At 45.7% G+C, this 25,818-nt stretch overlaps 1 protein-coding gene across 2 annotated transcripts in view; it reads left to right on the top strand.

Moving 5' to 3' along the window:
* The window catches only part of LOC310701958 (C-type lectin domain family 2 member B-like), a 32,820-nt gene that overhangs the window by 443 nt on the left and 6,559 nt on the right, over positions 1-25,818 (top strand). The gene's annotated exons all lie outside the window — the stretch shown is intronic.

Raw genomic sequence — 25,818 nt, forward strand, 5'->3', positions numbered from 1 at the left:
GAAAAACAAAAATTATGTTAGCAGGTTTGTAGTAAAGGATACATTTGCAAAGCTTCTTTTCTATTATATTCATTTGATTTCATTTCCTTCTTTCCTCATATGCCTTTTTTGTTTTCCTGATTGTTGTCCGATATGAAACTCAATGATCCCAGGCAGTGATATATATATATATATATATATATATATATATATATATATATATATATATATATATTTGCTTTCGTAGATTTTCACGGGTACAGGAATGCAGGTTTTGGTGTCTTCGGGTGTCTTCCCGTGTAAGAGTTGGGGTGTCTAGGCGACGTTTCGACGAGGTCTCACTCGTCATCTTCAGGCTGGTGCTTTCGGCTTCTTGTTACTGGAACAGAGCAGGATCTCAGTGTTTGAGTTCCTATAAATACTGTTGAGGGGGTGTGGTGTATAGCCTCCGACGTTCTGGGCAGAGAGGAAGTTCCCAGGTTAGTGTGCCTTTTCTTCTTTTGTTCCTTAATTACTTGAGGGATATCTTGAGTGATTTCTTGAGTGATATTCTGAGTACCACTTAGGAGGGTCATTAAGTGTGGATTAGTTGCTAAAGCTTTCGTGTCTTGACCTCTTGAGCTTGTGAAGAGTTTTTCTGAGAAGATGGCTGTACTGCACTTAGTTGTGCTCTGGCTTGGCTTCGTGTATAGGGGCGAGCTGTGGTTTTGTGCCCTGTGCCAGCCAGATCTGTGTAGGGATTGCAGGGGGGTGCAGCATCCGGAGGTGCCACTATGGTTTGGCTACTGGATGGTGTCTGTAATTTATCTGTGGAGAGGGTCTGGGTTTGGGTCTGGTGTGGTTGATTGGTGATGGCGTTCTGTGTGCCTCTGGTTCTGGTGTCGGTTTTTGTGGGGAGGGCTAATTTCCAGATGTCTGGCAGGCGGGACGTGTCGTCACGCTTGTTCATGTTGTGAGGGTGTTTCTCTATCTCGATGGCTTCCATGATTATTCTCTTGTGGTGATGTTCCATGTTAAAGAGCAATTTGGAATCTGCAAAATTAATTTCGTGTCCTGTTTCTTTCATGTGTTGGAAAAGAGAGGAAGTTTTTTCTTCTTTTTTGACGGCATTCTTGTGTTCTGCGATACGTGCATTTATTCGTCTGTTTGTTTGTCCAATGTACGTGGCTGGGCAGACTTTGCAGGGTATTTCATAGACCCCTTGGTTTTCCAACTGGATTTTATCTTTGGGGTTTCTGAGGATATTGGCTATTTTTTGGTTGGTGCAAAAGGCTGTTTTGATATTGTGTTTATGGAGGATTTTGCTAATTTTATCTGTAGTGCCCTTGATATAAGGAAGGAGGGCCATGCCATTGTTTTCTTCTGTGTCTTGGTTTTTGGGGGGTGTTTCTTTTTGGATTAGCTTCGTAACCCTGTTTTGCTGGTATCCATTGGCGATTAACACATTTGAGAGATTCTGTAACTCAGTTGTCAAGTGGTCTTTGTCAGCCAGGCGTTTGGTTCTGGAGATGAGAGTCTTGGCTACGGAGTTTATTTGTGCAGGGTGGTGGTGTGATTGTGCATGTAAGTAGCGGTTGGTGTGTGTTTTTTTCCGGTAGATAGTGTGTCCTAGGGAGCCATCAGGTTTTTTGTAGATTAGGACGTCAAGGAAGGGAAGTTGGTTGTTGGCTTCTATTTCCATAGTGAATTGTATTTTGGGGTGTAGGCTGTTGAGATGTGTGAGGAAGCTATCTAGTTTTTCTTTCCCGTGTGGCCAAATTACAAAGGTGTCGTCAACATATCTGAGCCAAAGTTTGGGTTTGTGTTCTGACTTGTCTAAAGCATTGGTTTCAAAGTGTTCCATGTACAAATTTGCGATGACCGGTGAGAGGGGTGATCCCATAGGTGCTCCTTCTATCTGTTTGTATCTTTGTCCATTGTGGATGAAGTACGTGTTGGTTAGGCAGTGGTTGGTCAGGTCCAGGATGTATTCGGGGGGATTGTATTTGTTTTGAATGGCTGTCAAGGCTTCATTAATGGGCACTTGTGTGAAGAGAGATACAACATCGAAGCTCACAAGTAGGTCATCGGGATGTAGGTTTTGCTTCTTTATTGTTTCTATGAACTGGAAGGAGTTAGTAACGTGTGAAGCGATGGATTCTGCATAGGGCTGAAGTTGCTTAGCGAGAAATTTAGCGAGATTTTGTAGAGGTGAGCCTATGGAGCTGACTATTGGTCTGAGTGGTGTTCCTTCTTTGTGTATCTTGGGGAGACCGTAGAGTTTGGGGCATCTGGATGATTTTTCTCTGGGGATGATTCTTAGCTGGATTTCTTCACTGATAGGAGAGGCTTTTATTTTGGATTTGGTGGTTTTTTCCAGATAGGTGGTGGGATCTGTTTTTATAGGTTGGTAGGTAGGGTCTTGGAGTAGATTTGATAGTTTTGCTTGGTAGTCCGATGTGTTCATCACAACAGTGGCATTACCTTTGTCTGCTGGGAGAATGATTATGTTGTTGTCTTTCCTCAGGTTGGTGAGTGCTTTCTGTTCTTCTTTGTGTAAATTGCTTCTGGGTGGTTTGCTGGAGCAGAGGATGTTGGTGACTTCAAGTCTGATTTTATTGGCTTCATCTGGGTTGATTTTGGTTAGGCTAGCTTCGACTCCGCATATGATGTTTTCCGTGGGGATGCGTCTCGGGGCGACTGCAAAGTTGAAACCTTTGGAGAGTACTTTGGTTTCAGTTGAGGTGAGGATCCTGTCTGATATGTTATGTACTGTTTGTTTCATGGGTTGTTGTGGAGGGTGGCTGGGCTTCTGGCGTTTCTCTAGTTTGTGGAGTTTGTTGGTGTGTCTGTCTGTCTTATGTGAGGTCTCAGTTTCAGCTCTCCAGACGGCTAGTTGTTTGCATTTGTCCCAGAGTGCAGGGTGGATTTTGTTACAGAGTTTGAGGTGAAGAGTGAGCAGATCTTTGTTGGTTTGGTTTAGTAGGTATCTTTTCTTATGTATTTCGTTTCTGATTAGGGATAGTTCAGTTCGTTTCAGGATCCTTTCGGTAGCTGGGGTTTTAGAGTGGAATTTAAGTTGGAAGCATGTGGGAATTAAGTTGTTGTCTCGGCAGTTGCGTAGGAACAAGAGATCACATAAGATGGTGGCTCTTCGGATTTCTAGTTTCTCGTAGGTTCTTGTCAGCTGGAAGGTTTCCTCCCCGTAGAGGTGAGATATTTGCTTTCGTAGATTTTCACGGGTACAGGAATGCAGGTTTTGGTGTCTTCGGGTGTCTTCCCGTGTAAGAGTTGGGGTGTCTAGGCGACGTTTCGACGAGGTCTCACTCGTCATCTTCAGGCTGGTGCTTTCGGCTTCTTGTTACTGGAACAGAGCAGGATCTCAGTGTTTGAGTTCCTATAAATACTGTTGAGGGGGTGTGGTGTATAGCCTCCGACGTTCTGGGCAGAGAGGAAGTTCCCAGGTTAGTGTGCCTTTTCTTCTTTTGTTCCTTAATTACTTGAGGGATATCTTGAGTGATTTCTTGAGTGATATTCTGAGTACCACTTAGGAGGGTCATTAAGTGTGGATTAGTTGCTAAAGCTTTCGTGTCTTGACCTCTTGAGCTTGTGAAGAGTTTTTCTGAGAAGATGGCTGTACTGCACTTAGTTGTGCTCTGGCTTGGCTTCGTGTATAGGGGCGAGCTGTGGTTTTGTGCCCTGTGCCAGCCAGATCTGTGTAGGGATTGCAGGGGGGTGCAGCATCCGGAGGTGCCACTATGGTTTGGCTACTGGATGGTGTCTGTAATTTATCTGTGGAGAGGGTCTGGGTTTGGGTCTGGTGTGGTTGATTGGTGATGGCGTTCTGTGTGCCTCTGGTTCTGGTGTCGGTTTTTGTGGGGAGGGCTAATTTCCAGATGTCTGGCAGGCGGGACGTGTCGTCACGCTTGTTCATGTTGTGAGGGTGTTTCTCTATCTCGATGGCTTCCATGATTATTCTCTTGTGGTGATGTTCCATGTTAAAGAGCAATTTGGAATCTGCAAAATTAATTTCGTGTCCTGTTTCTTTCATGTGTTGGAAAAGAGAGGAAGTTTTTTCTTCTTTTTTGACGGCATTCTTGTGTTCTGCGATACGTGCATTTATTCGTCTGTTTGTTTGTCCAATGTACGTGGCTGGGCAGACTTTGCAGGGTATTTCATAGACCCCTTGGTTTTCCAACTGGATTTTATCTTTGGGGTTTCTGAGGATATTGGCTATTTTTTGGTTGGTGCAAAAGGCTGTTTTGATATTGTGTTTATGGAGGATTTTGCTAATTTTATCTGTAGTGCCCTTGATATAAGGAAGGAGGGCCATGCCATTGTTTTCTTCTGTGTCTTGGTTTTTGGGGGGTGTTTCTTTTTGGATTAGCTTCGTAACCCTGTTTTGCTGGTATCCATTGGCGATTAACACATTTGAGAGATTCTGTAACTCAGTTGTCAAGTGGTCTTTGTCAGCCAGGCGTTTGGTTCTGGAGATGAGAGTCTTGGCTACGGAGTTTATTTGTGCAGGGTGGTGGTGTGATTGTGCATGTAAGTAGCGGTTGGTGTGTGTTTTTTTCCGGTAGATAGTGTGTCCTAGGGAGCCATCAGGTTTTTTGTAGATTAGGACGTCAAGGAAGGGAAGTTGGTTGTTGGCTTCTATTTCCATAGTGAATTGTATTTTGGGGTGTAGGCTGTTGAGATGTGTGAGGAAGCTATCTAGTTTTTCTTTCCCGTGTGGCCAAATTACAAAGGTGTCGTCAACATATCTGAGCCAAAGTTTGGGTTTGTGTTCTGACTTGTCTAAAGCATTGGTTTCAAAGTGTTCCATGTACAAATTTGCGATGACCGGTGAGAGGGGTGATCCCATAGGTGCTCCTTCTATCTGTTTGTATCTTTGTCCATTGTGGATGAAGTACGTGTTGGTTAGGCAGTGGTTGGTCAGGTCCAGGATGTATTCGGGGGGATTGTATTTGTTTTGAATGGCTGTCAAGGCTTCATTAATGGGCACTTGTGTGAAGAGAGATACAACATCGAAGCTCACAAGTAGGTCATCGGGATGTAGGTTTTGCTTCTTTATTGTTTCTATGAACTGGAAGGAGTTAGTAACGTGTGAAGCGATGGATTCTGCATAGGGCTGAAGTTGCTTAGCGAGAAATTTAGCGAGATTTTGTAGAGGTGAGCCTATGGAGCTGACTATTGGTCTGAGTGGTGTTCCTTCTTTGTGTATCTTGGGGAGACCGTAGAGTTTGGGGCATCTGGATGATTTTTCTCTGGGGATGATTCTTAGCTGGATTTCTTCACTGATAGGAGAGGCTTTTATTTTGGATTTGGTGGTTTTTTCCAGATAGGTGGTGGGATCTGTTTTTATAGGTTGGTAGGTAGGGTCTTGGAGTAGATTTGATAGTTTTGCTTGGTAGTCCGATGTGTTCATCACAACAGTGGCATTACCTTTGTCTGCTGGGAGAATGATTATGTTGTTGTCTTTCCTCAGGTTGGTGAGTGCTTTCTGTTCTTCTTTGTGTAAATTGCTTCTGGGTGGTTTGCTGGAGCAGAGGATGTTGGTGACTTCAAGTCTGATTTTATTGGCTTCATCTGGGTTGATTTTGGTTAGGCTAGCTTCGACTCCGCATATGATGTTTTCCGTGGGGATGCGTCTCGGGGCGACTGCAAAGTTGAAACCACTGCCTAACCAACACGTACTTCATCCACAATGGACAAAGATACAAACAGATAGAAGGAGCACCTATGGGATCACCCCTCTCACCGGTCATCGCAAATTTGTACATGGAACACTTTGAAACCAATGCTTTAGACAAGTCAGAACACAAACCCAAACTTTGGCTCAGATATGTTGACGACACCTTTGTAATTTGGCCACACGGGAAAGAAAAACTAGATAGCTTCCTCACACATCTCAACAGCCTACACCCCAAAATACAATTCACTATGGAAATAGAAGCCAACAACCAACTTCCCTTCCTTGACGTCCTAATCTACAAAAAACCTGATGGCTCCCTAGGACACACTATCTACCGGAAAAAAACACACACCAACCGCTACTTACATGCACAATCACACCACCACCCTGCACAAATAAACTCCGTAGCCAAGACTCTCATCTCCAGAACCAAACGCCTGGCTGACAAAGACCACTTGACAACTGAGTTACAGAATCTCTCAAATGTGTTAATCGCCAATGGATACCAGCAAAACAGGGTTACGAAGCTAATCCAAAAAGAAACACCCCCCAAAAACCAAGACACAGAAGAAAACAATGGCATGGCCCTCCTTCCTTATATCAAGGGCACTACAGATAAAATTAGCAAAATCCTCCATAAACACAATATCAAAACAGCCTTTTGCACCAACCAAAAAATAGCCAATATCCTCAGAAACCCCAAAGATAAAATCCAGTTGGAAAACCAAGGGGTCTATGAAATACCCTGCAAAGTCTGCCCAGCCACGTACATTGGACAAACAAACAGACGAATAAATGCACGTATCGCAGAACACAAGAATGCCGTCAAAAAAGAAGAAAAAACTTCCTCTCTTTTCCAACACATGAAAGAAACAGGACACGAAATTAATTTTGCAGATTCCAAATTGCTCTTTAACATGGAACATCACCACAAGAGAATAATCATGGAAGCCATCGAGATAGAGAAACACCCTCACAACATGAACAAGCGTGACGACACGTCCCGCCTGCCAGACATCTGGAAATTAGCCCTCCCCACAAAAACCGACACCAGAACCAGAGGCACACAGAACGCCATCACCAATCAACCACACCAGACCCAAACCCAGACCCTCTCCACAGATAAATTACAGACACCATCCAGTAGCCAAACCATAGTGGCACCTCCGGATGCTGCACCCCCCTGCAATCCCTACACAGATCTGGCTGGCACAGGGCACAAAACCACAGCTCGCCCCTATACACGAAGCCAAGCCAGAGCACAACTAAGTGCAGTACAGCCATCTTCTCAGAAAAACTCTTCACAAGCTCAAGAGGTCAAGACACGAAAGCTTTAGCAACTAATCCACACTTAATGACCCTCCTAAGTGGTACTCAGAATATCACTCAAGAAATCACTCAAGATATCCCTCAAGTAATTAAGGAACAAAAGAAGAAAAGGCACACTAACCTGGGAACTTCCTCTCTGCCCAGAACGTCGGAGGCTATACACCACACCCCCTCAACAGTATTTATAGGAACTCAAACACTGAGATCCTGCTCTGTTCCAGTAACAAGAAGCCGAAAGCACCAGCCTGAAGATGACGAGTGAGACCTCGTCGAAACGTCGCCTAGACACCCCAACTCTTACACGGGAAGACACCCGAAGACACCAAAACCTGCATTCCTGTACCCGTGAAAATCTACGAAAGCAAATATCTCACCTCTACGGGGAGGAAACCTTCCAGCTGACAAGAACCTACGAGAAACTAGAAATCCGAAGAGCCACCATCTTATGTGATCTCTTGTTCCTACGCAACTGCCGAGACAACAACTTAATTCCCACATGCTTCCAACTTAAATTCCACTCTAAAACCCCAGCTACCGAAAGGATCCTGAAACGAACTGAACTATCCCTAATCAGAAACGAAATACATAAGAAAAGATACCTACTAAACCAAACCAACAAAGATCTGCTCACTCTTCACCTCAAACTCTGTAACAAAATCCACCCTGCACTCTGGGACAAATGCAAACAACTAGCCGTCTGGAGAGCTGAAACTGAGACCTCACATAAGACAGACAGACACACCAACAAACTCCACAAACTAGAGAAACGCCAGAAGCCCAGCCACCCTCCACAACAACCCATGAAACAAACAGTACATAACATATCAGACAGGATCCTCACCTCAACTGAAACCAAAGTACTCTCCAAAGGTTTCAACTTTGCAGTCGCCCCGAGACGCATCCCCACGGAAAACATCATATGCGGAGTCGAAGCTAGCCTAACCAAAATCAACCCAGATGAAGCCAATAAAATCAGACTTGAAGTCACCAACATCCTCTGCTCCAGCAAACCACCCAGAAGCAATTTACACAAAGAAGAACAGAAAGCACTCACCAACCTGAGGAAAGACAACAACATAATCATTCTCCCAGCAGACAAAGGTAATGCCACTGTTGTGATGAACACATCGGACTACCAAGCAAAACTATCAAATCTACTCCAAGACCCTACCTACCAACCTATAAAAACAGATCCCACCACCTATCTGGAAAAAACCACCAAATCCAAAATAAAAGCCTCTCCTATCAGTGAAGAAATCCAGCTAAGAATCATCCCCAGAGAAAAATCATCCAGATGCCCCAAACTCTACGGTCTCCCCAAGATACACAAAGAAGGAACACCACTCAGACCAATAGTCAGCTCCATAGGCTCACCTCTACAAAATCTCGCTAAATTTCTCGCTAAGCAACTTCAGCCCTATGCAGAATCCATCGCTTCACACGTTACTAACTCCTTCCAGTTCATAGAAACAATAAAGAAGCAAAACCTACATCCCGATGACCTACTTGTGAGCTTCGATGTTGTATCTCTCTTCACACAAGTGCCCATTAATGAAGCCTTGACAGCCATTCAAAACAAATACAATCCCCCCGAATACATCCTGGACCTGACCAACCACTGCCTAACCAACACGTACTTCATCCACAATGGACAAAGATACAAACAGATAGAAGGAGCACCTATGGGATCACCCCTCTCACCGGTCATCGCAAATTTGTACATGGAACACTTTGAAACCAATGCTTTAGACAAGTCAGAACACAAACCCAAACTTTGGCTCAGATATGTTGACGACACCTTTGTAATTTGGCCACACGGGAAAGAAAAACTAGATAGCTTCCTCACACATCTCAACAGCCTACACCCCAAAATACAATTCACTATGGAAATAGAAGCCAACAACCAACTTCCCTTCCTTGACGTCCTAATCTACAAAAAACCTGATGGCTCCCTAGGACACACTATCTACCGGAAAAAAACACACACCAACCGCTACTTACATGCACAATCACACCACCACCCTGCACAAATAAACTCCGTAGCCAAGACTCTCATCTCCAGAACCAAACGCCTGGCTGACAAAGACCACTTGACAACTGAGTTACAGAATCTCTCAAATGTGTTAATCGCCAATGGATACCAGCAAAACAGGGTTACGAAGCTAATCCAAAAAGAAACACCCCCCAAAAACCAAGACACAGAAGAAAACAATGGCATGGCCCTCCTTCCTTATATCAAGGGCACTACAGATAAAATTAGCAAAATCCTCCATAAACACAATATCAAAACAGCCTTTTGCACCAACAAAAAAATAGCCAATATCCTCAGAAACCCCAAAGATAAAATCCAGTTGGAAAACCAAGGGGTCTATGAAATACCCTGCAAAGTCTGCCCAGCCACGTACATTGGACAAACAAACAGACGAATAAATGCACGTATCGCAGAACACAAGAATGCCGTCAAAAAAGAAGAAAAAACTTCCTCTCTTTTCCAACACATGAAAGAAACAGGACACGAAATTAATTTTGCAGATTCCAAATTGCTCTTTAACATGGAACATCACCACAAGAGAATAATCATGGAAGCCATCGAGATAGAGAAACACCCTCACAACATGAACAAGCGTGACGACACGTCCCGCCTGCCAGACATCTGGAAATTAGCCCTCCCCACAAAAACCGACACCAGAACCAGAGGCACACAGAACGCCATCACCAATCAACCACACCAGACCCAAACCCAGACCCTCTCCACAGATAAATTACAGACACCATCCAGTAGCCAAACCATAGTGGCACCTCCGGATGCTGCACCCCCCTGCAATCCCTACACAGATCTGGCTGGCACAGGGCACAAAACCACAGCTCGCCCCTATACACGAAGCCAAGCCAGAGCACAACTAAGTGCAGTACAGCCATCTTCTCAGAAAAACTCTTCACAAGCTCAAGAGGTCAAGACACGAAAGCTTTAGCAACTAATCCACACTTAATGACCCTCCTAAGTGGTACTCAGAATATCACTCAAGAAATCACTCAAGATATCCCTCAAGTAATTAAGGAACAAAAGAAGAAAAGGCACACTAACCTGGGAACTTCCTCTCTGCCCAGAACGTCGGAGGCTATACACCACACCCCCTCAACAGTATTTATAGGAACTCAAACACTGAGATCCTGCTCTGTTCCAGTAACAAGAAGCCGAAAGCACCAGCCTGAAGATGACGAGTGAGACCTCGTCGAAACGTCGCCTAGACACCCCAACTCTTACACGGGAAGACACCCGAAGACACCAAAACCTGCATATATATATATATATATATATATATATATATATATATATATATATGAATACCCTCATTTTCCTACTCATATTGAAATACTGCCCCTCAATGAGGCCACACTTAGACTCACAAAATGTTTAGGGGTATGCGTCCCCCTGCGTACCCCCAGGAAAAAAGCACTGATCCCAGTGCATTGTTCCCTGAAATTGTGTGATGGCTGGTTGCTCTGATACAATACAATAAAAAGGAGCTGAAACAATGAGTAGAGAATTATGCCTTTGTTTGCCTTTCCACATTTGTTTCGTTATCTAGTTGCCAACATGTTGGCCCTGTTTTATTTTATGCCAAACCTTCAAGACGCCACTGATGGGAAGAGATTCTTTCGATTCTTGTAACACAGCTGCTGTCCTGCTGCTGTAACCCCTAAACACTGCACAGGGTTTAAGGTTCAACTTGTGTTTGCTAAACTGGCCATATAAAAATAAAAAAAATTCCTTCCAGTAGCACCTTAAAGACCAACTAAGTTAGTTCTTGGTATGAGCTTTCGTGTGCATGCACACTTCTTCAGATACACATCAATGGCCATATAAATATACTTTTCCTTTAAAGCAGAGAAACAATGCTTTTATTAATTTGTTTGTTTATTTAAACCCTACCTTTCTGCGTTACGGGACTCAAGGTGGCTTATAGATAATTAAAAAAAGAACTGCTAAAACATAGAAAAAGCAATCATTAAAAACAATTAAGAATTGATAGGATTAAGACTATCTATCTATATATACACACACAGGGGCACCATCAGGGTGGCCAAGGGGCCAAGGAGGGGACTGGGGCCCCTCAATATTCTGTGGGGATGTTAGCACATCAGGTGCGCACCACACATGCAAGTTGTGTGGCGTGTGTGTGACATGTCAGCATGTTGCAGCATGCACATGTGACATGACCACATTGCCGGGTTCTAGCCCCATCAAGTGTGTGTGTGTGTGTGTGTCCGTCCAGAAAAAAGCACTGTACATATATTGTTTGTGTGTGTGTGTGTGTGTGTGTGTGTTATTTAAAAAAAATTAAAATAGCACAGCACCAGCCTTTTCATTAGAAGCAATCAGTTTCCCAAAGTGTGTTGGAACAAGAAAGTCTTCACCTGCCAGCAGAAGGACAACGTGAAGGGAGCTAGTCTGGCTTCCCTAGGGAGGGAGTTCCAAATTCTGGGAGCAGCCACCAAGAAGGCCCTCTCCTGCATCCCCACCAGGTGGGGCTAAGATGCAATTCCACAGTGGGAGGGGAGAAAACAGAAACTGAAGACCTACCACAGGCACAGGCAAACTCAGCCTAGATCACTTTTAAAAAAACATGGGTTCCAGTACTAATACTTGGGGGACCTTGGGGCATTGGGAGAGGTGGTAGGTCAGGCATCGGCAAACTCAGACCTCCAGATATTTTGGGACTACAACTCCCATCATCCCTAGCTAACAGGACCAGTGGTCAGGGATGATGGGAGTTGTAGTCCCAAAACATCTGGAGGGCCGAGTTTGCCTATGCCTGACCTACCACCTCTCCCAATGCCCCAAGGTCCCCCAAGTATTAGTACCGGAACCCATGTTTTTTAAAAAGTGATTTAGAGTTAGGAGTGAGCAGGGAGATAGCCAGCTTTGCTGATGACACCAAATTGGTAGGGTGGCTAGAAGAAATAGGGATTCTATGGAGATCCAAAACTGGGTGAACTGCATTTTCCATGTTAATGCTCATGCAGTGTAGGCTAAAGCAGAAGATCCTGATTTCCCAAATATGCTAACGGGGTCTGAACTGGTGCTGACTCACTAGGAACAAGACCGTGGGTTCGTGGTGGAGAGCTTGATGAAGATGTCGGCCCAGTGTGCTGAAGCTGTGAGAAAAGTGAATTCCATGCTAGGGATCATTAGGAAAAGGACTGGACATAAAACCGTCCACTAGTGGGCGTTTCAAGGTTCTAGGTGGGCAGTAAGGGGTTCTACGGCACAAGCTGAATCCTCCTTCTATCGAACACTGGTGGGCGGTAAGGAAATTTTACCCTCAAGAAAGATGCATTAGTGGGTGGTAGGTATAAAAAGGTTGACTGCCCCTGCTGTACATAATGAGTTGTACAAATCTGTGCCGCAAGTGCACTTGGAATAATATGTACAGTTCTGGGTGCCTCCTCTAAAAGGCGATGTTATACATCTTGAAAAAAATAAAAAAGAGCCAAAATGTTTTGGGGTTTTTGGCGGGAAAAAATTGCATTGATTTTCAAATTTTTACAAATTGGTCTATTTATTTAGCCATACTGCTTGGTGAGTCGTCCTCTAAGCTAATAATGCTTTTAAATGATGTCATTAAAAAATCACAAATGTAAAACAGGGACAGTTAAAAAAAAAGAAAGCGAGGGACAAGGGTTAAAAAGAGGAGCTGCCCCAAGGAATAAGGGCAGTGGAAACCTTTGTCATTTTGTCTTTTGGTTTAGTCTGTTAAAAAAACCCTGGGACTCCTACACTATGCTTGGGTTTTCACATGTTGCTTATGCTTATGCTTCTCTGCTTCTTTGACCAGTCATATATGGACATGTGTGGTTGTCTTCATATGTGAGCTGTGGAAATAAAAAAGTTTCTAGATGAGTCTGTTATATCTCTTGTCACCCACAATCAGAAATAGCGAGAGGGAGAACTACCGTATTTTTCGCTCTATAACACGCACCCGACCATAACATGCACGTAGTTTTTAGAGGAGGAAAACAAAATATATATATTCTAAACAAAACAGTGGATGTATGATTTTTGTGGTTCATGCTGTGGCCACAGACATGTGATCTGACAGTGAGTTTGGAGTAGCCCAATGCAAAAATCCTGAGGATCCATGTGGATCCATGCTTTGTAACCACGTTTTTGCACCACTGCGGCCCCAGGCAACAGTGGGTGCGTGATTTTTTTGGTGCAAACTGTAGCCATGGACATGCTATGTGATCTGATGGTGAATTTGGGGTGACCCAGTGCAAAAATCCTAGGATCCATGTGGCTCCGTGCTTTGTAACCACGTTTTAAGTGGGGAGGGAAGGAAAAGCACTCAAGGGACAAGGAGCACACGTGGGGTGTGTGGAGAAGGATGCTGTTAATAATGAAGAAGAGGGGTATAAGGGGAGAAGGCTCCTCTCCTCTCCCGCTTTGCTCCTTTAAAGCAAGCAGGCTCTGCTTTTCTCCCTCTTCTCCGCTCATTCTCCGTGGTTAAGAGCGGTAGTCTCGTAATCTGGGGAACCGGGTTCGCGTCTCCACTCCTCCACATGCAGCTGCTGGGTGACCCTGGGCCAGTCACACTTCTTTGAAGTCTCTCAGCCCCACTCACCTCACAGAGTGTTTGTTGTGGGGGAGGAAGGGAAAGGAGAATGTTAGCCGCTTTGAGACTCCTTAAAAGGGAGTGAAAGGCGGGATATCAAATCCAAACTCTTCTTCTTCTTCTTCATCCCCGGCTTATCGAGCTGAAAAACTTTGCTGCTATGTAGCGAGCTGAGTGGGAAAGAGAGAGGGACAGAGAGCCTGCTTGCTTTAAAGCAGCCAACCGGACAGGAGCCGCTTACACTCATGTAAGCGGCTCCCCTCCTCTCCCGCTTTGCTCCTTTAAAGCAAGCAGGCTCTCTGTCCCTCTCTCCTCCCCACTCAGAGGGTCTTCTCCCGCTTTGCTGTTTCAAAGCAAGCCATGGAGGAGGGAAGGAAGGGGAACCATGGATCCTCTGCTCACGACTGCAGCAGATCCCCCCTGCCACCCGTAGGCATTCCCTCCATAACACGCACAGACATTTCCCCTTACTTTCTAGGAGGAAAAAAGTGAGTGTTATGGTGCAAAAAATATGGTAAGTCATTGTGAAACGGAAAATCCGCCCCACTTCACAGTGGGGAGGAGATGCGGTAGACCGCATGGCTACCCACTCTCCTTTGGGGGCAGGGGACTCAGTCCCCCATTGCCCGGGGGATCCCAGCCATGTCAGCGACCAGACTTGCCGACATCAACCGGTGAGGCGTTCCAGAGCTGTGCAGAAAAAAACATTCCTCTTCTTCCAATCTCACTGTCTTTGGTGACAGGAAAACGAGAATGGTCTCTGTGTAGATCTTTGAGAGCAGACAGGACAATGTGGGTTGAAGGGGTCTTTCAGCTGACTTGGGCCTTGACTCCCCCGATAAACCCAGTCTAAAAGAACTCCCAAGCTGTGGACGTGATCTTTCTGTGGAAAGCGGGAGTCACCCCATCTTGGACCAGCTGTAAACCAGCTGGGAGTTGGATGTGATGGTTTGTACTTGGTGCTGGGAGGCAAACACAGGACTGGGGTCTCATTGGTAGACCATCCACGCCACAGCTCAAGTACCGCCCTGAGCTGCCAGAGGCGGTCCCTGGCATGGTGTTGGAAAAGCCAAGGATATTAGTTCTGGGGGACTTCAGTATCCATGTTGATGCTTCCTTAGCTAGGCCAGCTATCGACTTCATGGCAGTCGTGACAACCACAGCGCTGTCTCAATGCATCATCCTGTTTACAAGAGGAGGAGGAACCCAGAAAAATGGCGCGCAAGGCCTTATAAAGACTTTTGAAATTGCCACCCTGTAGATCAAGACCACCCCCAGAAACATCATACATACATCACAGTTTCAGGTTAAGTACGGACCTCCAGGATGAATTAAGTTCTTAACCCGAGGTACCACTGTACAATCATGCCTAGGCACCTCTCTGGCCAGGGGAGTACAGGAGGCTCCTTGCTCTAGGTTATTAAAGAGGCTGGACATCAGCTAGAGTGCAAGTGATGCAAGTATTGGTGTGAATCTGACCTAACAGAGGTACGAGTACATAGACATTCTTTCATAGACAATGTGACACTGGCTCTGTATGCATAGCACTGGCTGCCAGTGAGCTACTGGGCCCGATTAAAGGTGTTAGCACTGGCCTATGAAGCCCTAAATGACTTGGGATCCAAGTACCTAACAGAGCGCCTTCCCCCAACTCCAACCACCATGGACCCTGTGATCAAGCGAGTGAGACCTTGATGGTGGCTGAAGAATGCCCAGACATTTGGCAGCTGATGCCTCCTGATCCTGACAAGCCCTAGATCACTGGATGGAAGACTGAGATGGTTTTCAGAATGTATTAACTGTTATAAAACCCTTTTGCTTGCTACCCTATCGTATGAAAGCCTTCAATCCCTTCATTCCTGCCTCCCACTATGACTCCTGCCATCACATTCTCCAACTGCATTTCCTGAAAAGAGGGGGTGGGGTTCAGATTAACCCTCTGTGCACTCAAGGAGTGGGGTAGGCCTGCCCCCAGCTCCCAATGGGGCTTGCGGCCAGATCCATACCCTCCAACATAGCCCAGATGACAATAGGGACATTTCTCACTCCCCACCCCACAACTGACTCTCCTCAACCTCCCATTTTTGTGCCCCCCACCCAGCATTTCCTATCATAAGAAGGGTGGCTGCCACCCCCCTATTGCACCAATGGGGACACTGCACACACACCCTCCACCATCCTGAGAAAACCCCTCAGTCCTCATTTTATCTTATTTTATTCTTTGGTAGATTTACAAAAAAGAAAAGCACACACCAATAAATACATTTTAGAATGGGGCAAGATTAGACGTGGATGCACAAAGCATAATAATAATAACACTGGTCAACAACAAATTTGTTGTCTGCATTTTTTCAGTTGATTTAGAACGAATCTGATGCCCGAATCCAAAAATCACATTGGTTTTGCTCAATCAGGTCAAGTTTTTGAGCTACGGCCACATGTCGTAGTAAAAGAGGGGGGGGGGGAAATGGAAATTGAAGCCATATGAACAAGTTAAAGATCAGGTTTATGACTGGTTGCACTACTTCCAGATAAATGCAATGTTTAACAAAGATCTTAAGGAAAGGGGTTATATAGAAAAAGCGTCCAAATTTCAATCAGAAATAATTGATAATGATGCTAGGATAATCTCGAAAATGTACAAAATACTTTTGGAATGGCAAACAAAAGATGAGGAAGTAAAGTCGGTCATGATTAGGTGGGCCAGAGATTTTGGTTACAATATACAATTAGAGGATTGGGAAAAGGTATGGAACGAAACTATGAAATTTACTGCATGCACAGCACTAAAGGAAAACATAATGAAGATGGTGTACAGGTGGTATATCACACCGACAAAATTGGCAAAGATGTACAAAACATGTAATCGGTGCTGGAAATGCAGAGAAAAAGAAGGATCTCTATTCCACATGTGGTGGGATTGCAGGAAGGTGAAGGGTTTCTGGGATATGATCTATGGAGAACTGAAAAAGATGCTCAAATATTCGTTCGTTAGGAAACCAGAAGCCTTCCTGCTAGGAATAACTGGATTAGAGATAAAAAGACGGGACTATAAATTGTTTCAGTACGCTGTTACAGCGGCAGGAATACTAATGGCCCAGAGGTGGAGGCAGGAGGAATTGCCAACTCTAAATGAATGGAGGATGAAACTCACAGACTACGCAGAATTGGATAAGATGACTGGAAAAATAAGATATCAGAAAGATCAAAAATTTATCGAGGACTGGGGAAAGTTTGCGGAATATCTGGAAACAATATGTGATAAACAAACAACGCTAGTGGGGTTTAAAGAGACTTTGTAATATTTCAAGGTATATTGCAAGACAAAAATCAGAGAGGTGAAGGCAAATGGTAAATCGGCAATATTATATAGAAAATGCGGGGAAATAAAGAAAATGGATGATTGTGGGAGGTGCTGGTGGAGGTTCAAAAACTGTAAATTTGCAAATACGATTGTAACCAATATAAGTAAAGGAAAATTGAATAAAAATTTAATTGCCAAAAAAAAAAAAGTTTTTGAGCTACGGCCACATGTCGTTTTTTTACGTTTTTGTTCACATGTACGCTTGTGTGGAGCATTTTAGAAGAAGTTGGTGGGGGTAAAATGCCATGTCGAATAATTGTTTTGATTGGAAATGATTATTTTAATGACAAGAAGTATTCAGGTCCGATAGTTCTGGGTGATTGTCGAAAAGGGATCAGTTTGAAGTCATAAAACCTTGAAATCTTCCATAAAGCATAAAGTTGGGGGATCAAAACTAAGTTAATCCTGATCTTCAATCAGCACGTCGTCCTGTAGCTCATTGTGATGAAATTCCAGTGCCTATCTTCGGAGAACTTCCTGACATTAGTGACGGAGATACCTCCAGTGTTGAAGGACATGAAGAAGAAAAAGTGGTTCTTGAAGATGATGCTCCACATCCATTTTCCCAAAAGGAGTTGAATGATCTAGTTCACGACCTCAGCTTGTCAAAGGACTCTGCCGAAGTGTTGGCATCCAGATTGAAGGAAAAACCTCCTCTCTGACAGTGCTCGCACCAGCTTCTTCCGCAACAGGCATCAAGAGTACCTCCGTTTTTTCTCGGAAGAGATGGAGTTGGTGTACTGTGCAGGTATTGCGCAGCTTCTGCTCAAGCTTGGAGTGCCAGAGTACGAACCCAAAGATTGGAGACTGTTCATTGACAGCAGCAAGCGATCACTGAAATGTGTTCTGCTACACAACGGCAACCAGTTTGCCTCCATACCCCTGGCTCACTCGAGTACACTGAAGGAGAACTATGAAGCGGTGAAGTATGTGCTGGAGAAAATTGGTTATGATCCGCATAAGTGGTTTATTTGTGTTGGCCTAAAGATGGTGAACTTTTTGTTGGGACAACAGTGTACTCCACCAAGTACCCATGTTTTCTGTGCATGTGGGATAGTAGGGACCGTGCTCAGCATTACACAAAGAAGGACTGGCCTGTGCGGGAGGAATTGGTGCCTTGCAAAGAAAGGAACGTCATCAACAACCCTCTGGTGGACAGAGACAGAATACTCTTCCCACCGCTGCACATCAAGCTTGGCTTAATCAAGCAGTTCATCAAAGCTCTGGACAAGGATGGTGACTGCTTCACTTACTTGTGCCAGGCTTTTCCTGGATTGACCATGGAGAAGTTGAAAGCTGGCATCTTTGACAGTCCTCAGATCCGTCAGCTCATCAGAGATCCAGAGTTCGGAAACTCAATGAACGAAGTGGAACTGGAAGCGTGGAAGGCATTTGTTCTGGTAGTGAAGAACTTTCTTGGCAACAATAAGGCCAGAAACTACGCAGAACTTGTCAACAACATGCTGACTGCTTTCAGAAACCTGGCCTGCAACATGAGCGTCAAGATGCACTACCTATTTTCACATATGGACCGGTTTCCTGAGAACCTGGGTTCAATGAGTGACGAGCAGGGGGAGATATTCCATCAGGACATGAAAGAGGTGGAGACCAGGTATCAGGGTCGCTGGGACGCAGTCATGATGGCTGACTACTGTTGGACTCTGAAGAGAGACCTCCCTGCCGCTGAGCATTCCAGGAGTTCCAAGAAACGGAAGTTCAAGCCCTGAAGTTTGAAAAATGGTGAAGCAACATGCAATTTACGTGTACTTACCTTTATCAATGCCCACCATTCAGTTTACAGTAAACCTGACCTGATGGAGAAAAACGGATGCCATTTCCTGATTCAGCAGTGCAAAAGTACCCTAAATCAGTTGTAGAAATCTAGACAACATTCAAAAAGTAAAAAATTGTTGCCCAGTGTAATCAAGACCCCTTTCTTCCCTCCCTGCCCCCTGCCTGCCCCTCAGAGGGGGCGCATCATGTGGGGCTGGGCCTCAGTGGTGGCAGCCTCTCCCCAACGGAGGAGGCCAGCAGCAGTGGCCATGGAAGAGGCCGGGGAGAAGCAACAGGGTGGTCCCTTTCCACCTTCGCACGGGAGAAGCACCAGCCCATCCTCCTCCCCAAGCTCAGTGGTGGCAGAACTGGCGGGAGAAACAGGGACATTCCAGGATCAAAGCAGAAGCCAGGGTGGCTTTCGTAATTTCAGGACTGTCCCTGGAAAATTGGGACTCTTGGAAGATATGCTGATACCCTGTCAGCTGCCTTTAACTGCAGTAATTTTTAAAAACCCATAGACTAATAGTAAGTACATTAGTGATTAAGGCTGCAAAAATAGCCAGGTGAAGGGAGGAAGTGTATACAAAAAAACCCTGAGGTAAAAATGGGGAATTGCTAATGCTGAGGCATTCTTCTTTAGATTCACTTCTAAGTTCAAAATAAAGTGCTTGTGCTTTCCTTCTGCTTTTAGTCTTGGATACCAAGGAAGTAAATCAATGTGGGTGTGTGCATGAAATAAGATTTAAGTTAGAAACATTAGTGCCTATTATTTCTGCTTGGACACTCAACTGCCCCCTCATGGGCTAGTCAAGGGTTCAGCTCGATTCACCCCAGAAGGATGGGGCTGGTTGTAGAGGAGAGGAAGGCAACCTCATGCTACAGGTGGACTGGAGGAAGCCAGTCCAGGGCATTGAGTCTGGACTTAGGGGGTCAAAGGCCCTGTTTGGGGAGGAGGGAGCGAGGAAGGGTGCCTTCGAGGGATCCTTCCCCCAAGAAGAAGAAGAAGAGTTTGGATTTGATATCCCGCTTTATCACTACCTGAAGGAGTCTCAAAGTGGATAACATTCTCCTTTCCCTTCCTCCCCTACAACAAACACTCTGTGAGGTGAGTGGGGCTGAGAGACTTCAGAGAAGTGTGACTGGCCCAGGGTCACCCAGCAGCTGCATGTGGAGGAGCGGGGAATTGAACCCAGTTCACCAGATTACGAGTCTACCGCTCTTAACCACTACACCACACTGGCCCTCACCCCAGCCTTGCCCCAGCCTGCCACTTCACCCACAGAGGGGCAAGGTAAGTGAGACCCATGGACGACTGGCGTTCAGGTGATGCTCAGGCAGGTGCAGTCCCAGGAGGAACCCAGGGCTACAAATGTGTTTGACGTGTCAGTGGTCAATGCATCAATGCACATTGTTTGCTGCAGTGAGTTGTGTTCTTCTTCATTGCACAAACTGAGTGATTTAGTGCTGTTACGGAAAAATTCTGGGTGCAGGTTTACTCCGCTGCCCAGCTGGTCAGGGTGCCAATCCCCGCAGGTCTCTCCTGGTTAGCAAAAGAAGGAATCTCCAACCAAGTAAAGAAGCAAATCAGCGGTCAGTAGACCTGATCTTTATTGTTGCAACAAGGTTCACACACGCATGGAGTAGGAACCCCGAGCATGGGGTTTTGTGGACTTTTAAGACTTTTAAGACCTTCCCCCCTTCCCATAATACATTTCCAGATACATCCCCAACGTATCACCATGAAGGAGGGGATCTTGCGTGGTAACATGAGTCCATCATTCATCCCCTTATCAGATTTAGACACCTTCTAAGTAATAATAAATAAATAAATAAATAAATAAATAAATAAATAAATAAATAAATTTTATTTATACCTCACCCTTCCCAGCTAAGACCGGGCTCAGGGTGGCTAACAACCAATAATAAAAACAAGTTGATTGAAATACAACTTAAAAAACAAGAATAAAATACAACATTAAAACAATCAAAACATTAAAATGCAGCTTCATCACAGGAGAAGAAAGGAAAAAAGAAAGGGGGGGAGGGAATCAAATTGATTCTAAGCCAAAGGCCAGGCGGAACAACTCTTTCTTACAGGCCCTGCGGAAAGAAATCAGATCCCGCAGGGCCCTGGTCTCATGAGGCAGAGCGTTCCACCAGGCCGGAGCCAGTGTTGAAAAGGCCCTGGCTCTGGTTGAAGCTAATCTAACTTCCTTAGGGCCCGGGACCACTAGGGTGTTGCTATTTATGGACCTTGAGGCTCTCCGTGGGGCATACGGGGAGAGGCGGTCCCGTAGGTACGAGGGTCCTAGGCCGTGAAGGGCTTTAAAGGTCAAAATCAGCACCTTAAATCTGACCCTGTACTCCACCGGGAGCCAGTGCAGCTGGAAAAGCACTGGGTGAATATGCCCCCATGGCAGAGACCCCGTGAGGAGCCTCGCTGCAGCATTCTGTACCCGCTGGAGTTTCTGGGACAGCTTCAAGGGCAGCCCCGCATAGAGCGAATTACAGTAGTCAAGCCTGGAGATGACTGTTGCATGGATCACTGTGGCCAGATCGGGGCAAGAAAGGTAAGGGACCAACTGCTTGATGCGGTGAAGGTGGAAAAATGTCACCTTGGCTGTTGCTGTAACCTGCGCCTCCATGGAAAAGGAGGCGTCAAGGATTACACCCAAACCCTTAACAGAAGGCAATGGCACTAATTGGACCCCCGCAAGAGAAGGGAGTTGGTCCCTCATCCCCATACCAAGTACCCACCACCAAGAGAAGAATAAAACTATTTACACCTATCCTTGCCCTCAGGGCTTTCCTGAAGATGGGCTTTGTGAACACCTGGCTTCAGCAAACTCCATCAAAGGCTATCTGTGTGGACCATTGTTATCTTTTCCCCACTCTCTGGGGAGGGGAGAGGTGTATTGACTCTATGCCTCAGGGATTATGGAGGCAGGGAAAGCCCTGGATTCCCCTCTTGCAGAGAAGTCATTAGCCATTGGAACCAAGGAAATGGGTCAAACTGTTGAATTTTGGCGATTATTTGCTGCTATATTTTATAGTCGCAGGAAACAGTATGATACATGGTATCCACTTATTGCCTCAGTTTTATAGACTACTTTTTAGAGGCTGCGGTGGGGACTTGGGATTTTGGGGAAGTCGTTTAACTCCCCACCCCCACCCAGTTCCTGTTTTTAACAGTTCTAGGTACTTTACAAATTCTTAAAAGTTTTGTTTTGAAGTTTCTTGTTTAAGTTTCATTTCCACAAAGCCTCTCCCTCTCTGCCTCCAAGTTTCTCAAACAAGTCATGGTCACGGCGATCTCACAATCTGGGCACTCAGCCCAAGGCCTCATAATCAGTGAAGGCAGGGGAGGAAACTGCGGCTGTGGGTCAAAGGAGAAGCCCTCCGCCTTCCATTCCCTGCCTTGCAGTGGTAAACAGGAAGAAGAACACATACCATGTGTCATGGTTTCTTCCTGAAATAGCTGCAGCCACCCAGCAGAAGAGAGGCAAAGGACAAATGGACTTGTCCAAAACTCCTCATGAATGTGAGCACTGTCTGCATGGAATGGCAGCAGTGGGGAATAATAATAATAATAATAATAATAATAATAATAATAATAATAATAATAATTTATTATTTATACCCCGCCCATCTGGCTGAGTTTCCCCAGCCACTCTGGGCGGCTTCCAACAAAAGATTAAAAATACATTAAAACTTCAGTCATTAAAAACTTCCCTAAACAAGGCTGCCTTAAGATGTCTTCTGAATGTCAGGTAGTTGTTTATATCTTGGGGCATCAAAATTTGGCGTCCCTTGCCCTCCATTCTACAAAATAGTTGTGGTGGCCTCTGCTGCACCCCAAGGCTCTGTGCCCCCCTAAATCTGCCCCGATGTCCGGCAGGAGTTCAAATTCTCACAGGCCCTGAATATAAAGATGAGAAGGGTAAAAATAATAATCTTGGTTACCAAGCCCCAGGAGTTTGTAGGAGCTGAAGGTGGGGGTATGAGGAAAAACCAGCTCATTTGGACTTGCCTAGGCAGGATCCAAGCTGTCCCAACATTCATTGCATGCTTATGCTCCAAGGTATAATTCAACCCATGTCATACCGGCATCCGTAAGAAGCTTTTCAACAAATGCCAAGACTGCTGTGCACTTGTTTTAGAAATACAGTGGTACCTCGGGTTAAGAACTTATTTCATTCTGGAGGTCCGTTCTTAATCTGAAACTGTTCTTAACCTGAGGTACCACTTTAGCTAATGGGGCCTCCCGCTGCTGCCGCACCGCCAGCGCGCAATTTCCGTTCTCATCCTGAGGTAAAGTTCTCAACCAGAGGTACTACTTCTTGGTTAGCGGAGTTTGTAACCTGAAGTGTTTGTAACCTGAGGTACCACTGTAAAGAGAAACAGAAGGTTGGGCAGTGCTGCATTATAAATGTAATAAAGGACATATTTACATTTTATTACAGTGGTACCTTGGGTTACAGACACTTCAGGTTACAGACTCTGCTAACCCAGAAATAGTACCTCGGGCTAAGAACTTTGCTTCAGGATGAGAACATAAATCGTGTGGCTGCAGCAGGAGGCCCCATTATCTAAAGTGGTACCTCAGGTTAAGAACAGTTTCAGGTTAAGAACAGACCTCCAGAACGAATTAAGTTCTTAACCTGAGGTACCACTGTACATTTTCCTGTAGAGGAGAAGTGGGGATGTTCCTGGACTACAAGCCCCATCATCCCTCACGACTGGTCAATCTGGCTTCAGAATTATGCTTTGTGGGGGAAGGGAGTCTCAGTACGCAACCATAGATTGAGAAAGGGAGATAATCTCTTCCCCCAAGTAATTAGGAGGGGGTACCATCTGCTTGCTCTTCAATTCTTTTGAAGGCACTTCTATTTCTCTTGGTCATCTCAATCCTCCATTTTCCCAATTTTTCTTTCTTTCTTTCTTTCTTTCTTTCTTTCTTTCTTTCACTGTTATCCCCCCCAAAAAAAATCCTATTTTCTCTTCCATGTTCTTTCTTTTGTTTATAAAATGTTTAAGGGTGGGCTCTGCAATGGCTGGTTGTGCAGTAGGGAGAAAATGCTTAGAATAAACCTTGACTTTTGTACGGTTAGTGCTGCAAACAAATTTAAAAATAAGAGGATGACACATTTGCAGTTAGCTAACTGACATGTTGTGTGTGTTGATAAGCAGCTCAGATATGAAGCTGAGAAGAAATTTCTCAGAAAAGATTGTTTTGATAATGTTCTGTACTGCACCTTCCCTCCCCTAACCTCAAAAAGTCACCTTGAATAATGTTCTCCTAATGTTCTCAGCCTTTCTGTGTAGCTGCTGATTCTTCCACACAATGCAATGGAACGGGGCTAGCTCTGGGTCACTGTGGGGGCCAGGTTTGGAGTATTGTCCCCCCCCCGCCCGAGAATATTCAACAACATTATTCCTCAGTTTTGTTTTCTGAAAATAGCTTGGGTAATTTGCAGAGGGAGTTCCTGTTTTGTCTTTTTCGTCAAACTCACTTGTAGAAGATGAAGAAGAAGAAGAGGAGGAGGAGGAGGAGGAGTTTGGATTTGATATCCCGCTTTATCACTACCCGAAGGAGTCCCAAAGTGGCTAACCTTCTCCTTTCCCTTCCTCCCCCACAACAAACACTCTGTGGGGTCCCCTTGCCTGGGGATCCCGGCCACGTCTGAGCCCGGACAGCCAATCCGCTGGCCAGGGGGCGTGGCCGGGACCATTTAAGCTGGGGCACTAGCAATAGGGTTTCCTCTTTGGCTCGCTTTCTCAATCAGCACGGACGTTGCTGACTTTCGCTCCTGGTCTTCCTTTTGTTTGGGTTATTTTTCTTTGTTTCGGCTTCGCTGCCCACTGCAGTCACTCCAGACGTTGTTCTCCAGCTCCCTTGGGAATTTATTAGAGATTTTCTTAGTAATTTCTGTTGCCCGCCGCCTGCATTTTGCCTGCTGCTCTGCCGAACCACACTCAACATTAGCCCAGACTAAGAGAAACAGCTGAAGAGCGCTCTTTGCAGATTGGGTTCGGGCGGCTGCGCCAGCCAGCCAGCGTGCGCTTTTTTTGCCGCAGCTGCGGCAGCAGCCCAGTGGCTACGGCGGCGCGGGTCGCAGCACCAGCAGCATCGGCTGATTAAGCTGCAAAGAAAACATCTCTGCGGCTGTACGGGGGTGAGTTGTGGGAACAGCTTGGCGGCTCTAACGGCGCTGGCGGGAGTCTTTGTCGCGGCTACAGTGTTTTGTGAGTCTACACGCGGGCTTGCGGGGGGGGGGTGCTGATAGATCGAGGAGGGTGTCTTTTGTTTCAGTCGCTTTTAAGCTCCAGCGCTCCGGCCTTTCGGGCACTTTATTTTGATACCTTCAAAGTGCGAAGGGGCGGAATTCTGCCTTTTGGGAGCCCCTGATTGCGTTCTCGCTTTCTTTCTCGTGGCACCACCCCCCTCCAACATTGCAAGGCTCTGGGGCATAGAGTTAAGCAGTGGAAGTTTGCCTGCAAAAGCTCCTCTTTGCATTCTTCTTGTCCCCCTTTGCCTACAGCGGCGATTTCCTTTCTTCAGCGTGCTCACTGTACGGAGTCGTTTTCTCTTTTAAAGCTCTGCTCAAGCCCCTAGCCTCAACATTCCCCCCCAGTGGCGTAGCGTGGGGGGTGCAGGGGGGCCCGGCTGCACCGGGCGCAACATCTGGGGGTTAGGGGGCGCAAATCCACGGGTTAGGGGGCGCAAATTACTTGCCTTGCCCCGGGTGCTGACAACCCACGCTACGCCACTGTTCCCTCCACCAGCTGCTGCCCATAGCTTTACCGGCTTATTTGGCTTTACCTGCTTCTCCCTCATTGCAGCCTTGCACGCGCTGCCGTTCCCGTTTCAGCTTGCTTTTGTTGGCCCCCTGCCTTCCTTTCTGACTGCTTCGTCAGGACAACGGGTGAAGAGGGAGATTTTTGCTCTTTATAAGCCCTGGGTCTTCTATTAAATTCGCGGCTGTATTTGTTTTGCGTTTATCTTCCTGTTCTGCGACTGCGGGTCCTCACTGGTGGCTGGGATCACGTGGTCCAGGACTTAAGCAGCTGCCCGG

The sequence above is a fragment of the Podarcis liolepis genome, assembly GCF_965112155.1.
Source record: "Podarcis liolepis genome assembly, chromosome: 2".
NCBI lineage: Eukaryota > Metazoa > Chordata > Lepidosauria > Squamata > Lacertidae > Podarcis > Podarcis liolepis.